The sequence below is a fragment of the Watersipora subatra genome, chromosome 8 (genome assembly GCF_963576615.1).
Source record: "Watersipora subatra chromosome 8, tzWatSuba1.1, whole genome shotgun sequence".
Classification (NCBI taxonomy): domain Eukaryota; kingdom Metazoa; phylum Bryozoa; class Gymnolaemata; order Cheilostomatida; family Watersiporidae; genus Watersipora; species Watersipora subatra.
In genome coordinates this window covers 1,009,694-1,028,146 of record NC_088715.1, presented here as the reverse complement: position 1 = coordinate 1,028,146, position 18,453 = coordinate 1,009,694, and the positions used below count along the sequence as shown (strand labels likewise).

At 39.1% G+C, this 18,453-nt stretch overlaps 1 protein-coding gene and 1 pseudogene across 1 annotated transcript in view; both read right to left on the bottom strand.

The window, feature by feature from the left end:
• Positions 1 to 18,453, bottom strand: part of LOC137401912 (nestin-like) — a 1,051,237-nt gene that overhangs the window by 99,467 nt on the left and 933,317 nt on the right. The window lies entirely within an intron of this gene.
• LOC137401808 (uncharacterized) lies at positions 12,736 to 18,296 on the bottom strand (annotated as a pseudogene).

The window sequence follows — 18,453 nt, the reverse complement described above, 5'->3', positions numbered from 1 at the left end:
GTGCAGACAAGCTGTTTGTACAGACAAGCTGTTTGTACAGACAAGCTGTTTGTACAGACAAGCTGTTTGTACAGACAAGCTGTTTGTACAGACAAGCTGTTTGTACAGACAAGCTGTTTGTACAGACAAGCTGTTTGTACAGACAAGCTGTTTGTACAGACAAGCTGTTTGTGCAGACAAGCTGTTTGTGCAGACAAGCTGTTAGTGCAGACAAGCTGTATGTACAGACAAGCTGTTTGTACAGACAAGCTGTTTGTACAGACAAGCTGTTTGTACAGACAAGCTGTTTGTACAGACAAGCTGTTTGTACAGACAAGCTGTTTGTACAGACAAGCTGTTTGTACAGACAAGCTGTTTGTACAGACAAGCTGTTTGTACAGACAAGCTGTTTGTACAGACAAGCTGTTTGTGCAGACAAGCTGTTTGTGCAGACAAGCTGTTTGTACAGACAAGCTGTTTGTACAGACAAGCTGTTTGTACAGACAAGCTGTTTGTACAGACAAGCTGTTTGTACAGACAAGCTGTTTGTACAGACAAGCTGTTTGTACAGACAAGCTGTTTGTACAGACAAGCTGTTTGTACAGACAAGCTGTTTGTACAGACAAGCTGTTTGTACAGACAAGCTGTTTGTGCAGACAAGCTGTTTGTGCAGACAAGCTGTTTGTACAGACAAGCTGTTTGTACAGACAGGCTGTTTGTACAGACAAGCTGTTTGTACAGACAAGCTGTTTGTATACCGACAAGCTGTTCATATTTGCCGTGTTACCGTTTTTATTTAAAGATATACTGTTCAAACCTATAGGTATGTTTTTAATATGTATATACATGCTGGTCATATGTATAGACATGCTGGTCATATGTATAGACATGCTGTTCATAAGTACATATATGTTGTTAATATGTATACTTTTGCTGTTCATATGTACACTTTTGCTGTTCATATGTATACTTTTGCTGTATATATGTATACTTTTGCTATTCATATGTATACTTTTGCTGTACATATGTACTGTCTAGCAGTACATATGTACATATATTCTGTATCTAAAATTTTCTTGCTCATTTTTACAGATGTACTGATCATACACATAAAGATATACTGTTCAAACCTATAGGTATGTTGTTGATATGTATAGACATGCTGTTCATATGTATATATATGCTGTTAATATGTATATACATGTGATTCATATGAATATACATGCTGTTCATATGTATATACATGCTGTTCATATGTATATACATGCTGGTCATATGTATAGACATGCTGTTCATAAGTACATATATGTTGTTAATATGTATACTTTTGCTGTTCATATGTACACTTTTGCTGTTCATACGTATACTTTTGCTGTACATATGTACTGTCTAGAATACTGTCTACTGTCTACATATGTACTGTCTAGCAGTACATATGTACAAATATTCTGTATCTAAAACTTAGATGTGCTGTTCACATGTATAGATGTTCGTATGACATTTGTCCAGTTTGGCACTTTTTGTATCACTTTTAGCCAGTTTGTTCAAAAAACTTTCTTAAACTCATCGGAAAAAATAGACAGAGTGATGCCGTTCTCTAAAGCTGCCTCTCATATTCTAGGGCACCTTGTGGTCGCTTCGACCACCCTTTCACATGCTTGTGGCTTATATCCGTATATCGTGTATTATATATATTGCTTATATTGTGGACACTCGTATGCTGAGATATAACAGTATTTATAGTATTCATCATAATAATCTACCTACTACTAACTACTCTCTTAGAATGTATAACTTTTATTAGTCAATCACCAACTGTTAATTTTTAACCAACTTTTCTAATTTAGCCTGTGTACCATGAACCTAGAGAAGACAAGTATACTCGATACCAGATAGTAAAGTACTTGAGGCTGTAGCTAGGAGTCTAGTAGCACTGGTACTACTTGTGCTAGTACCTCCACCTCTGCCATGTGGATAGTAACTATTGGCTATTTTATTAGCTCATATTGATTGGTATTTAGTGTATATTTGTAGTTTGTATATTATCAATAGGAAATGAGTGGATGTATGTTACCTAATTCATATCTTAATAAGGTTCAATATTTCCTGTGTGCTTAAAGGCATTGCTACATGCCAGACAAAATATGTCTTTTCTGTAGCCAACCTCTGGAGACGCGTTTAGAGTGGAATAAACTTGGAATCCTTTGGAAGAATGCCAATTAGCCAATTGAGGTCAATTGCAACATGCCAGATGACTTATTTACCCAGTAGCCAATTATAGAGATAGATTCAGTCACAGGCGCTGTAACTGGCTTGAGAAGGCTGGATGGTGTCTGACACCTTGAGAAGTCGCCAGACACAATCACCAACATTACATGCTAGCATTTTTGAGCTTCAAAATGCTGGTTTTGATCGTAGAATGAGGAGGACGAACTTACATGATTCTCAGTAGTGGTCGCACAACTCCCAATTGTTTGTAGCTGACGAGTTCACACGCTACAACAAAATTGTCCGAGTTTTCTATATAAGCCTGTTGCGCATTTAGCTACAGAGGGGCATATGTTTTACATCGCAGCTGACACTATCTATTCAGCTGAGATGTAAAACACGGTTAATTCACAATGACTGCTTACAGCTGACACTATTAAAATGCATTCAAGGTCAAATGTCAATCTTCCCCTTTCAATACACAATGACTATTTATCGTTAACGAAAAGTTTAATACAACAATTGTTGAGTTTTGCGATGACTAACTCGTCTGAGAACAGAGAGTTCACCATTTTGGAAAATACCTCCGAATTTAAAAGACAAACTTCCCACAACTTTTGGCATTTTGAAATATTTATAAAATATTTGTGTTTTAACATTTTAAAATAAACATGTTTTAAAATGTTTTTAGAACACACACGTTGAAAACAGAGCTGCGTGGAAATGCTGTAAGGATGTCATCAATGAAGATGATGAAACTCCAACCTCCGGTCGCAAAGATTTGTGCAATAATACGAATATCGATGTTTACATCATACGCAGTACGTCATTGTTGATACGATGTTTTTAAAAATACCCCTCATTGAATCGGAGGTTTGAATCGCTTCGAATAATTAAATATGCCACATTTCAAACCATTCATGCGGTACGAAGATTAAAAATCTTTCAAAAATTGATGGTATGTAACACTAGTGATTGAGAAGACCTCCAATGTTTCTATAGAAAAATTGATTGTAACATAATCATGAAGACGCACTGCAGGTTTTCTATAGTCAAACTTCCTTGCTCCCTTACATAGCTGATTCTGTGTGTTGAATTCCTTGCGTGTTAATAAAAATTTATTAATGTTAAATTATTCTTTTGAATTTCGCAGAGCTATGACGGTGCAGTGATTTCCTATGTTTATTATTTATAGGTACCTGAGGGTATTTGTAGAAATGTCTCATCTCTGCTCTACATCTGGCTGTATTCGCCTTGATTTCTGCTATTACTTCTATGGATCATCCATACATAGACTTGAGGTGAGGCTAGATCTATGTATTGGTAATTTTGTCCATCCATCCATAGCCACGGGGTAAGATTGAAAAAAAAATTACATCATACAAGATTTAACTCCTGATATTCAGCTTGGTAGACTGACTCTCTAATACTTGGGCCAATCTACTACCCTTTGAAATATCTGAATAATTACACAGATAGTTATTGTTTGTGCTCTATCATCACACCTGATAATTTCTCACAGCACACTAGACTAGCTGCCTGGGTGCCAGTTTGATATAATTGTGGCAGACTTTCTTGTTCAGCCTCCACTGTTTGAGTTTTTTTCACAACCTTTGTAAATGATAACATAGGATAACATTTGAGTTATTCGTGAAAGCTTTGTAAAGGAGCACGTGGAACAATCTACCCTACCAATTGTTGTTACGTGCACAAATACGGTCGTTATTCTTATTGGTTATTAGCACACGCTATCTAGTTCTGTGTGAGATAATAGAACTTCAATCCATCTGATCTGATTGGCTGTTACAGAGGATCAGCCGTTTGTAAACTGAACCAGTACAAACGACAGTTTGGCTGATTTCTTAAAACATTTTTGTTGATCTAATCAAGACTGCTAGGCGGATTGCTAGCCCTATGTGCACGACTCCTGTACCATAAAGGGGGTAGATAGGAAACTATATAAAAATTATTTGTTTAGTCATGCATATACCCCTAAACTTGAAGTTATCATCTCCCTGCTACTCTCAGTGATTTGTGATCAACACTCTAGTTATTTTATCTATGGCTCATGTACAAACCTCAGAGTGCTACAAACACTCTTATAAGATGCAAAACCATCCTTAGCCAATTTTATATAATGGTTACTTAACAGTTTATGTATCAGAGTTATCTTACCACATCTTCGACTTTGAACAACTATTGGAAAGTTTTATTGTTGTTATAAAATGGTGTTAATAATAAAAAAATTTTAAATTTTAATTATTTAATCCAATAATTTAACAATTGCAAACAAGTTCACCAATGAGAGAATTTAGACTATTAGTCATATTGAAATTGCAGAAATACTTTTTTTGTCATGTTTTACAATTCATGAATCATAACAGCCTGTTTTTATGGGGATAATTGATAAAGATTCAATATATTTTATTTATTTCTTGTGTTGAAAGAGGTGTGACACAAAACTGTTTAAGCAATTATTGATACTTAACAGCGGGTTGACAACTTCTTCTAAATTGGATTCGTTAGGACATGAAATAATATCGAATAATTATGCATGTATGTGCAAACTATGGTACAAATCAAAAATAATACAATATCCTTTTGTTATCATTATATAACCTACTGTTAACTAGTAGAGTGGATGCCAGAACCAAGGCCTCATTCAGGTTATTGTTATGGGTAGAGCGCTAGAGGTCATTGCTATGGGTGGAGCGCTGAAGGTTATTGTTATGGGTGGAGCGCTAGAGATCATTGCAATGGGTGGAGCGCTAGAGTTCATCATTATTGGTAGAACACTGAAGGTTATTGTTATGGGTTGAGCGCTAGAGGTCGTTGTTATGGGTGGTGCGCTAGAGGTCATTGCTATGGGTGGAGCGCTAGAGGTCGTTGTTATGGGTGGTGCGCTAGAGGTCATTGCTATGGGTGGAGCGCTAGAGGTCATTGCTATGGGTGGAGCGCTAGAGGTCATTGCTATGGGTGGAGCGCTAGAGTTTATTGTTATGGTTGGAGCCCTAGAGGTTATTGTTATGGATGGAGTGCTAGATGTTATTGCTATGGGTGGAGCTCTAGAGGTCATTGCTATGGGTGGAGCTCTAGAGGTTATTGTTATAGTTGTAGCGCTAAACATCATGTTGATGGGTGGAACGCTGCAGGTTATTGTTATGGTTTGAGCGCTGGAGGTCATTGCTATGGGTGGAGTGCTAGAATTAGTTGTTGTGGGTGGAGCGCTAGAGTTAGTTGTTATAGGTGGAACGTTAGAGGTCATTGTAATTGGTTAAGTTGTAGAAGTCATTGTTATTGGTGGAGCACTAGAGGTAATTGTTGTTGATGAAATGCTAGAGGTCATTTTTATGGGTATACATACTCGAGGTCATTGTTATGGTAGAATGTTAGAGTTCATTTTTATATAGTGGAACGCTAGAGTTCTTTTCTATGGGTCAAGCTCTGGAGATCATTTTTTGAGTGTCTTGCTAGAGGTTAGTTCTACCATCCTCTATAGAGCTATTTTCTAAAGCTGCTTTCAGTGATATGTTACTGACGTAGTGATTAATGTATCATTGACCTTGGTCCCTGGGTTGTGGCTTTTGTTGATTCATCAATCTGTAAAACCCATGTCCATTGTCACCAGACCAAACCGAACTCAGTTATCATGTATTACTGTGTACCCGACTTAACTAAGCTTAACTTAGCTAGCTTAACTATATGCATGTAATTATATATATAACTTCAATACATTAGCCTTGGGTCCTAAGGTTGATAACGACATTAAATGAAAAAGTAAGACTTATAACCATGAGCATATCATAACAACTAAATACACTAATGTTATTGTAAGCAACTATAATAGTTACTAAGGTTAACACACTATTTTGTTACGAATATTTAATATGTTCAGTACATGTATAAATTTTAAGGCCTATTGCCCGGGGTATGCATTAAATAATTATTATTTCGGACATTTTCACTCTTTGATGCCAAAACAGGAACAGATTGATGTCGTATGGCAAAGGTCTATTGTGGCTCAATTGAAGTGATTTTTGCTTTTGCATTTCTAAGAATCCATAAGCAAGCATTATTCCCAGTGCTTAAGCATTTGTCCCAATCAATGCAATGATCTAAAACCTGGTTCCCATATACGTCACAAAGCTGCAGCAACAGCACCACAGGTTATTAGCAGTGAAATGGGAAAGTATGCGCCGGGTACCGCCAATGACAGTTGATAGTTACCAGCGGCAAAGCAAGAGTTTAGCGCTGTTCAACTTTCTCAAATAGCTAAAATGCACTGTACAGGTGAAAGTCAGCATTATAAAAATGGCATAGCAAGTGTAAGTTTTTATGCCGTTATTAGTGATGCAGCTTTAAGTGAACATAAGCCGCTGAGCCTAGCGTCGCAAGCGTTTTGCTCCGCATTATTATTGCCGGAGTCTCAAAATCGATGTGAGGACCAGGTTTTAATTTTTTACTTGTCCTGGCTGTTTACCACTGTTCTATAAATAGCCTGGGATGACTGGTTCATATCTGGTTAGCTGGCCTGATCATTGCTTGGTCATTTTTGTAGCCTGTGGTCCAGTTGCTAGTTAAACTCTTTATTATAATGATAGTCTTGTCTCTTTTTGTTTTTATCACAGGTAAATCCATAGTTAAATGGATTTGAAATAATTCCGGTAGCTTTTCTCTTCTGTTTTTGCAGCAGTGCTCATCGTGTCTACTGAAATCTCCTCTCTGCATATATACAACCAATGTGGAGCTCTGACCAGCCACTATTCAGTAAAAAATACCTACAAACCATGATGATGACAGGGAAGTAGGTGACAGCCTCCACCATAACTGATGCTGACGTCCGCAATAAATGTTGGTTAGAAGTTGATGCTGTCTGTTGCGAGAGCAAGGGTACAACCACACTTGGCGATAATTAGAGCCATATTACACTGTGTGGCGCTAATCTGCACTAGAAATCTCTCAGCCAGCTCATGCAGAATGATAACACTAAACATTCTCATCACAACTTTACTGTTTTTGAGATGCATATTTATTGGTTGTTCCCATAATCCAATATGGCATGTGTTTATTTCTTATTTATGTTCACCAACCTAAAGCAGCAACATTTTGCTATTGTGGTTACAATTGAAACATCATCAGAACGAACACTGAAATGTTCATAAGTTTAATAAAAGCATATATAAAAATAATAAAATATTAAGTACTCTTGAAATTACGGGAATCATATTTTCTCGTCTTCTCGTCGTGTACAATCCAAAAAAGTGAGATAAGCCTAAGAAGCTAATGATACGTAATTTTATTGGCAGTTTGTGAGTGTGTCCACGTTATCATGCCCACGTTATCGCCTGCTTGTGAATGACTCATGTGTGTTTAGGCGAACCCCAGTGATATCTCCACACTCCTCATGTCGCAAGCGATAGAAGTCATATTTAGAAGTCTCAGATGGCTCAGCATACTGATAGATCTTAGAGAGATGTAGGGTTCTCCTTAGCGGGCCGAGGGGTGCTAATTATTTATAGAGGTAGTTCTTTTATATAGACTAGTACCCTGGCTGTTTAGTTTGCCATGAGAGATTGTCAGGTGTATTGTATCGACACTACTCAAAGAATAAACAACTACTCAATTACCCTAAGACACTTATATTTCGCTAGTAGTCAGTTTCGTGAGTAGCATAAAGAGTGAATTTTTGCATCAACCTAATTTAGCAGCTCTGATGAGTGCGAAAATGTAGTGATGTGAAAATAAATGCAGTGGAAAAAACATAACTAGATCTCTCGGATCCAGTTCATCGGTAAGAAAAAAGAATTCAATTTTGGACAAGTTTGTAATTGTGAGCCGCAGATAGAATTGTGTTGCTAAGATCGATAATGCAATTTGATCACTTGCTGCCATTTGTCTCTTGGACTATCAATAAACAAATCTATTTAATTCCGCGTTTTCGCTCGTTCGTTATGTTAGTTTAGTTTCGCTCATGGAATTTTCGCGAGTGGATGACTCCACGAAACTGTGAAAGTTAGATGAAGCGAATACATAAGTGTCCTAGGGTATTCAGAAAGACTTGAAGGCGACCGATGGGTGCAGGTGTTACAGTGTCAGTCTACCAATCTGAATGTCACGAGATGGAATACTGTCAAAAGCTACCTTTTATCATAACTTCAAACTCTGGTGATGGATAGATGGACAGACGGATAGAGATCCATCTTAGAAGATATATTTTTGTTTTACCTTGTTTTAAACCAAAAATATTATCCCACGACTACACGAGCGGAGCGGAAGTGTGGGAGTTTTTATGATAAATGCATGTTCACACAACTTACGAAAATTATTCATCAACAATGAGACGAACCCTCGTCAAGAAATTTCATCAACAAATTTAAGCATCGGAGTGTAAAGTCGTTAAAGTATAATAACGATACAAAACACATTTAAACCTATTTAAATATGTTACCAAGTCTTTGTAAACTTTCGATAATATCTTAAAACTTACCCATCTGATCGGATTATACACAAATAGACAGATTAATTTGAACAAAAATTGCCACAAAAAGCTTGAAAAGCTCGGTTTAATAAAAGTTAAGACCGAAAATTGAAACGCCAATAAAGCCGTGCGACCGATTATAGAACTATTTAGTAGTGCGTATTTCACGAGAAAACCGTGCTCATTTCACCAGTCTATGGTGTTGTTTACTTGTACGTAATCGAATTTATTCGAAGGTTTTTGTAATAAACGTAGACCGTTTGAGGCGTAGACCGATTTACAGGTACGAAATTGTGGTACACCGTTTATCAGCCTATGTTTTTTGTCCAATCACCAAAGGTTTAATTATTTAAAACGTTAGCCGAAATTCTTTACAACTTACGTACCAGCTAGGGCCGAACTACAACGCCCATTTATGACGATAACATTTTTTTTATTTTGCTGCAGTTTGCAGAAAACTTTCAGAAGTGTGAACACACATACTTGCTTTCTGTTAAAGATCGCTATCAAAACCATTCTACATTCAACGCAACCAACTTTCAAACTGTGTATAGTACACAGTAGCTTGTCATTTTACTTTTAATTTTGCATTTCAGAGTTATAATAAACATATTTCCTTATTGTGGTTGTTAAATTACATACAATACAGTAGATTAGGCCTACAGCTTTATAACACTTTTATAACAGCTTTAATTTTGCTGCAGTATGCAGAAAACTTGCAGACGCGTCAAAGCTCCTACTCGCTTTCTATTAAAGATCGCTTATCAAAACCATTCTACATTCAACGCAACAAACTTTCAAACTGTGTATAGTACACAGTAGCTTGCCATTTTACTTCTAATTTTGCATTTCAGAGTTATAATAAACATTTGTCTTTATTGTTGTTGAATTGCATACATTACAGTAAATTAGGCCTACAGCTTTATAACACTTATGTAACAGCTTTTATTTTGCTGCAGTTTGCAGAAATCTTCCAGACGCGTGAACGCTCATAGGTTTTCTATTATTGCTGTATTACTATATTAACATTATTGGTTATTTTAATAATATCAGTGCATTTTACTTATAATATTAGCCAACATTGCATTTCTCCTATTGCAAGGGAGAGATATAAACGTGTAATATTTTCCTTTCATTGTTGTTGTTTGTCATGACCAAACACTTTTTAAACAAATTTTTTAAAAACCTATATAAATACCACAACTTCTCGATATTGCTACCTATGATGTTTTGAAATGTAAACAAAATTGTGTATTGGTTTTCTATTATTACTATATTAATAAAATTGAGTATTCTAAGAATATCAGTGCATTTTACTTCTAATATTGGCCAATATTGCATTTCTCCTATTGCAGGAGGAAAATATAAATATCTTTTCCATTCATTATTGCTGTTTGTTGTATATAATAACACCCACACCCAGTACATTACAGCTACCATTGCAGTTATCCTATTGCACTGCAGAGCCATTTGATTGCTAATATTGCATTTCTCAACCATCAGTACCCTTTATTTTTTTGCCAATATCTCTGGCCATCTCTTTGGTCGTGGGCTGTATGACAGTGCAATTTCTAGTTTAGTACCTTTCCGCTACGAAATAAATCTGTTCGTGTGTAGAAAAAAGAAAAATAAATATTTATAAATCGCCATTCAAGGTGTGAGCTCCTTTTAACTTGTTGTTAAATTACCATAATCATATAGACCATGAATCAGATGAAATTGCTACGAAAAATGAGAAAAGTTGTCAATATGAACCGATAATACTGCAGTTGTGGTAGTCATTAAATTAAAACATTATGTCTGGTTTCCCTTTTAGAAGGACCAAAAGGGTGAATTTGAGAATATTTGAGAACAGATTAGGCTATTTACATGTATTTTACTGTTCAGGTAACATAACATTCCTATAACATGTACATTCCTTGAATGGATTATTCACATTGTAGGAGCGTCTACTGTATTGTACTGATCCAATTTCTATTGGTCCTGGTGGGATGTATGTCTATCGCTGTCTTTTACTGATCTAATGTATCTTCCTAGCAGTAGTATGATCTGTCTCATGGACCGTATTTCATATACATAAAGACCTAACTGATAGTGGGTAGGCCTATGGCTCCCCAGTTCAGTAATCACAACAGTAGCCTGAGATCTTGGTAATAGGTAACATTTGCAGGCTGTGACAATCAAGCATCTGTTTGCTTCCCATGGGTATGACTTAGAACACATCTCACTCAGTTCATTTTGCTAGCGAGTCAGCAGACCACAATTGTTTCGTTGTTATTTATTTGATGATTTGGAGTTACGGTGCATGTAGCACACATGAGAGGACAACTTTTGTTTTTGACGATCAAATTTTGTGTTTTTTGTATAATACACCTTTTTTCGATTTTGTCGCTGGGAAATACTTACAATTCGAATTTTTAAACACACTTATCCTGAAACAAACTGAGAAAGCAATACTAGACCGACGTATTCTGACCACTGTCGGAATAGCAGAATAGGTATGCTGCCAGTTTTATGCACTGGGAGAGATTATCATGTGCAACAACTATGCACACAACTAGTTTTAGTTGTGCAAACTATGTGATATCCAGTGTCTGAATATCTGTGTTCTATTCATGTGCTGTGTAATATTTTTTCTTAATACACTTAGCGCGACTTTAAACGGACACGGCACTTATTATAGTAAAGATCAATATGAGTACATACCATGTTCATATATGTTCCCGAAATGCATTGTACGGGTGGAGGTCACCATTATAGAAACGCATGGCTAGCGAACACTTTATTTAATTACGCGATTATGTTCAGCGATGCAGCTTATATGTGAACATATGCCACTGAGGATAACGTCGCAAACGTTTTACTGCTCAAGTTACCGCCGGAGTATCGCAATTGATATGGGAACCAGGTTTTATGCTAGCTATGAGTGTTTCAGCTGCGATCAACTGAAAATAAAAAGCACAAGTACTGAAAAATACGAAACTTTCTAAAGTTATACTAGACACATTATCACTCACATCAATCACTCGTCTTCCACGATGTTAAAGTTATTGTACATATACTTATTCTCTGTGTTTTATTGAAATACCTGACTGTCTCTATCAGCACACCTGACTGCTAGGGTTCTAGTAATTATAATAATATATAATGATTATAGTTATAGCAAGTATCTATGCTTATGGCTGGCTTTTCTCATAGTAAATAAACAAAATAGGGACTATAAAGTTCTTTGAACTTTAGATGTTGTTTATCATGCGTGTGTGTATATTTGTATCTAGAGTACTTCCCAAAGTACAACGGTGGTTAGATCTTTGTTGACTGTGACTTTATTTCCAACCGATCGTGAAACCTGAAAGGTTTTTAAAAAACAAATTGATTCACAATCTTTAAAGCAAAATTGCTGTCTGAATCAGAAAATGTTACGTAAATTACGTGATATCAAATGTTATAACCAGAAATATTAGATAAAAGACAAGTAAACACAAAACATACCTCTGCCATACTCCAGAATATACATATAAGTTTCTTGTCCGTAATATCGTTAGAATAATGTTTGTTCGTCAATGGCACACACGCAACTGACTTGATCGAGCCAGGTGTCAGACAGTCTTTTGTGTAGTTCTTTCGAAATAATGTCTGACGACAATTTATAGGTGAAATGAGTAAAAAATGTTTATTGAACGACCACCATGGCAAGTGTAAAGGCCTGGAAAACTCATTAAATGTTTGGCGACTCGTGAGAAAAGGCAGCTGTTTTATTGTCTTTGTAAACAGGTCAATCAAGTTGTTCTACAGTCATTTTTTATGGCAAGCGATAATAAGTGCTGTACGTATACATCCTAAGAACTGGTTTATTTTTGTAGATTTCGTGTTTTGCAAACTTTACACTCTCCCACCTAAATTTTTCTAAAAAATTTACTAGTTCTAACTGAAGTTAACAAATCTAAATCTAGTATAATGTAATTGTACTGAGTGTATTCGTGTATACCTAAATAATTGATATTTGGTACTACTATGATAATATTTATGCAGGAAGAGAATAACATACGTTTGGTTAAGAACACTGCATGTTAGTACTTGGAGTTTACGCTGACCAATAGCAGTAGTTTCTGTATGGGTCTGTAAAGCATGTTAGGTTCCCCTTTCCGCTTGCCGAAACGCGTTATCTGTTCTGGGTTTGAGATTCTGACAGTAGCGGATCTGACCAACCCATCTCTACCTGTGTTCACGGAGTCGACGGCTCCCACCTTCCACTGACTACGCCAAGTGTTTTCATCAACAACTGCGACAACGTCTCCCACCTTAAGGTTTTGGCATGGATTTCCCCATTTTTGTCGGGTCTCTACCTTTGTCAGGTAGTCCTGCCAGTGGCGCCAGAACTCATCGGCGAAACGTTGCGTCTTTTCAAACATGTTTTTTCCGTATACCTCGCCGTCTGGCACTTTACCTATCTCCTGATGTGTAGGTACTGACACAGGCTTCATGGTGATCAGATGATGTGGGGTTATAACTCCTTCATCGGGATTGTTCAGATTTGAACAGGTCAGTGGTTTCCCATTGATTATGCTGCAGATTTCGTACATGGCGGTCAGTAGTCCGGCGGTGTCCATCCTTGCAGAAAACCTGCCTTTCATCTGGTTGAATACATTCCTAATCATTCTTATTCCCCGTTCCCATACGCCGCCCTGGTGGCTAGCACCGGGAGTGTTTGTCTTGAAAGTTATTCTTGATTGGAGCATAGTCTTAGAACCCATGAAATTGGTTCCGTTATCGGAGAAAATTGTAACTACAGGCCCTCGTATGCTTTCAAGACACCTTAGCGCTTGTAGGAAACTCTCTGTGGATAAGTCACTTACGACTTCGATGTGAATCGCTCTGGAATACATACAGGTGAAGATGATACACCAGCGTTTCATCTCCTTCCTGCCTTCTTTGACGAGGAAGTGTCCAAATGTATCTACCCCTACATGGGTGAATGGAGGGCTATGTTCCACTCTTTCTTTGGGTAAGGATCCCATCTGTTGACGCAAGGGGGCACCTCTTAGGCGTTTGCAGCCTACGCAGGTTCTGAGTAATAATTTGATGAGGCCTTGTGCACCTATAATGTAGAAACCCGATTGTCTGATTGCAGACTGTGTAAAGATCCTCCCTTGATGGTGGACCTTCTCGTGGAATTGTCTGATCAGTACTGTGGCTAGGTGACTGCGCTTATGTATGATTGCGGGTCGTAGCTCTTTGTCTGTGAGAATAGTTGAGGATTTTGCTCTACTGCCTATCCTTAGAATTCCTAGATCGTCTAAGTAGGGTGACAGCTGTCTGAGACAACTTCCCTTGCTTACCTTTCCGTGTGCTTGGATGTCCAGTATTTCTGAATGGAAGTACTTTTGTTGATCAAGCCTGATGAGAAGAACCTCTGCATCTTGAGAATGTTCTCTAGACATTTTTTCAAGTTTCCAGATTGGCTTCAGCTTGTCCTTGGTTCGTTTAGCGACTGCACGTAGTTGTGCTGTTGCCCTGATGAGATTGTCCCACTTTGAGAAGTTTTCGACTTTGATGGGGTAGGTAACCTGGTTCATATCTACCCTAATAGTTTTCCTCAGTTCTGGATCTAATGCAGGAACATTGAAGCGCGTAGGTTGATTGAGCAAGATGTCGTCAAGATTTTCCTTCCATAGGAAGTCTGGGCCTGAAAACCAGTGAGAGTTTGTCAGTTGATGTATGGTTGCGCCTCTGGAGGCTATATCAGCTGGATTGACTATTCCAGGAACGTGGTTCCATTGTGCCGGCTTTGTTCTGTGTCTAATTTGGGCTGCTCTGTTTGCTACAAATGGAGAAAATCTTGATGTTTCATTTCTGATATAGCCCAGTACGATCATGATGTCTGTCCAGAAGAACACTCCGTCTATTGGCATCCTCAGTTCCTCATGCAGTTTCCCTTGGAGCTTGGTAGCTAGCACCGCACCTTGAAGCTCCATACGAGGTATGGTCATTTGGTTCAGGGGGGCCACTCTAGCCTTTGAGAGGACAAGTGCGCAGTGGATGCGATCTGTGGTATCGATAAGACGGATGTATGAGCATGCGCCATAACCATCTTCACTCGCGTCCGCAAAGTGATGAAGTTCGGCTCGTTTGATAGTTCCAAAATCCTTTGGCTTTATGCAGCGGTCAACTCTAATATCATGAATAGTGGCGAGTTGTCGCGTCCAGGCTTCCCATGACGAAGTAGTATCTAGATCGATCTGTTCATCCCAGTCAAGTCCTTTGCGACAAACATCTTGTAGCACATTCTTTTCCATTAGGGTAAAGGGTGAAACCAGACCAATCGGATCATATACCTGGGCTACGGTTGAGAGAATACCGCGTCTTGAGAGTGGTCTTGTGTCGATATTGCTGGTGAAGCAGAGCTGGTCACTTTGTAGACACCAACTAACTCCAAGTGTTCTTTGTGTTGGCATGATGCTGTTGAATGAGATAGCTTCCGTCTCTTTCTCGGATTCTGGCAAATCGGCAAGAGCTGCGGGCTCATTACTGACATACTTGTGTAGGCGAAGGTTGCCTTTAGAGCAAATTTCCCTCGCTGAATTCACCAGGTCTTTGGCAGTTCGGATGTCATCCACGCTGAATATTCCGTCGTCCACGTAAAAGTTGTCCTTGAGGAATTCTGCCGCACTTTTAGATATTTCTATGTTGTCTTCAGCCAGACGCCTCAGACCAAAGGTGGCTACCCCAGGCGAAGAGGTTGCGCCAAATATATGGACTCTCATGCGAAAGGTTTTCACTGTCGATAAGTCATCGCTATACCATACGAATCTTAGAAAGTTCCTATGATTTTGACTTACCCGAAAATTATAAAACATGGATTCTACATCACACGTTACTGCGACCTTCCCTGTGCGAAATCTGCATAAGATACCAAGTAAGTCATTGAGCTGATCTGGGCCAGTGAGAAGGTGGTGGTTGAGGCACGTGTTGGCGTATTTTGCACTCCCGTCGAAGACCACACGTAATTTCCTTTTCTTTGGATGAAGCACTCCAAAGTGTGGTATATACCAGCACTTACCATCTTCTCTTACCATCTCTGAGACTGGGACTTCCTCCGCAAATCCCTTTTCGAATAGTGTGTTCATAAATTTTCGATAGTCTGCTTCATATGCTGAGTCCTTCAAGAGTTTGTTTTTGAGCAGTCCGAGTCTCTGCTCTGCTTGATGCCTGTTGTTTGGCAGTATTGGCGTTGATGATGACTTGAAGGGCAGAGGCATGACGTAGCTCCCGTCCGGATCTTGGTGAATTCCTTCGTCAAGGATTTTAAGAAGTTGCATGTCTTGTTGTGACAGGGGCTTACCTCCAGGGTCTTCAAAGTCTTGTTCCACTATGGGAAAGAGTGTGGCATCCGTCTTAAAACTTGTTGCCAGTTTGGTTTTGAGTTTACCCCCGCATAGTGTCCATCCAAACATCGTCTTACAAGCTGATGTCTCGCCAGCTTCTCCTCTTTTTGTCAGGAGTGGTGTGATGATTTCTGGACTGTCTTTACCTATCATCAGTCCGATCGGGATGTCCAGCTTTGGTGGGAGATGCCTTGCAAGGGATCTTAAATGTGGTATCTTGCGGCACTTCTCATCTGTCGGTATGTTGTCTGAGTGGCACTTTATTTCTGGTCGTTCAACTGCGTCAATTGTTGAGATTTCATCGGTTAGGTATCCTCTGATTTGCAGTTTTTCATACCTCAATGTGGATGATCGGCTTATGGCGTTAATGGTTTCTAGGTTTAGGGTGTCGGGGATGCCACTTGCTCCAATCTCCATTGCGGTTTGCTTGTCAATGAAGGTGATGTCGGACAATGTATCGAGGAGGGCATACACTAGTTTTTCATTGTTTCCAGCGGATACGTATACTGGTACCATCATACTGAAGCTAGATTGTCCGTAGACTCCAGTTGAATTGCATGTCTTAGTTTTTGTTTGTTCTTTGCCTTGGTTGCTGGTAGTAGGTTGTTGGCTGGAATTTCGTTGTGAGTCCGATTTTTCTGTGGGCTTCCAGTCGGGATCATGTAACATAGTTGGGTGCATTCTATGGCAGTTAGAACATGTCTGCTTGCGATTACAGATGCTTGATCTATGTTTACCGTTCAGACAAGAGAAGCACAATCCCTTCCTGTGTACAAAGTCTTTTCTTTCCTTTAGTGATTTCTCGGCCAGTTTTCTGCAATCCCTTGTGTAGTGTCCTTTGTCGTTGCTGTTGCAGAAGTAGCAAAATGGTTCTCTTCTTGTTCGTTCAGTTTGGTATGATGCAGCCCTTCTGTTTGTCCTCTTTTCATATCTGCCCTTACTTTTAGGCTGATCAAGCTTTTGATCCTTACTCTGTGATGCCATGATGTTGCTCATGTAGCAGTCCGCTTGCTCGAGAACAAACTCTGTGAAATCAGAAAATGACAAATTTCCTGTCCTCATTTGCTTAGCTCTACATACTCTCTGCGTCCAAGAGAACTTGGCACTGTCGGGTAGCTTTTGGCAAATGCGTTCGTTTTATAGCTCAGTGTTGAGGATCTGTAGGCCTTCTGTGGAGCTCATGCTTCTTCTGACTTGATCCAAGAAGTCGCCGAACTCTCTCATCTTCTTTCCGTCTCCGGAGCGTATGTTTGGCCAGTTGTCCAGCTTCTTCAACAGTATCTTTGCGATGCCGCCTTCCATACTGTATCGATCTCGCAGTTTTTCACGAGCTTCCTGATAGGAGTTATCGCTACTGTATGTCAACAAACCGATTATGGCCTTTTTGCTTCGCCTGCAACAAATTTCTTCAGGTATCGCAGGGCCTCCCTGTCTGTTAGTCCTTCCTCGAAAACGAAGGCATCCATATCTACCTCCCAATCTGCAAATTCGAGGGTATCGCCAGAAAAGATGCTCGGTTCAACGGACTTCCTGTTTGGCTTCGACACACTAGCTGTCGATGAGTTCATTTTGGCGTTGAACGATTCTGCTAGGTTGTCGGTGAAGGCTTTGAGGATGTGGCGGGTGCCAATTCCAACTTGCGGTTCCTCAGTTTGTGGTTGTTCGGCTTGTGGTTTTTGAGCTTGTGGTTGCTCGGCTTGTGGTTGTTGAGCTTGCGATTGCTCAGCTTGTGGTTGTTGAGCTTGTGATTGCTCGGCTTGCGCTACCCTCAGGTTGATGCTATCGACTGCGCTTGGTGCTGAGGACGATTCGTATCTGTCTGTGTTAGGAGTTGAAGATGCTGTAGCCCTGGTACTTGGACTGCTCAAACGACTTACCCTTACTGATGATGATTCCATCCTTCTCAGGAGATTTTGTCTTTTCACTGTGTAAGCTCGCATTTCTTCTTCCATTCTCCTTTTAGCATCTTCGAGTTCCTTCTCTTCAGCTAGGATTTCACTATCTTCTTGGCACTGTTCCTCGATCTGGCTTTTGAGTGACTTGACATCCGCTTGAATTTCATTTAAGAGTTGTTCATGGGTGGTGTTCTTCTCATTTTCATTTGTTTCAATAACTTTATTATATAAATTGCCTATATCTTTGACTTTCAAATCAAGGTTCTGAACAAAGGCATCAACAGCAGGTATATCAATGACATGGGTGGCATTTTCAACAGCTTGTGTGAACTTGTCTAGGAAATCTATCATACTCTCAGACTGTCTACTTATTTCATTGATAAAATCACTGCCTAGTTGTAAAATAGTGCGCTCAGTCAGTTTTTGACTCCTTGCGAGCGCTCGTTGTGTTCTAGGGTTGTTTGATTCAGTTACCTCATCTAACTGTAGCTGCTCTTCCTCTACTCTA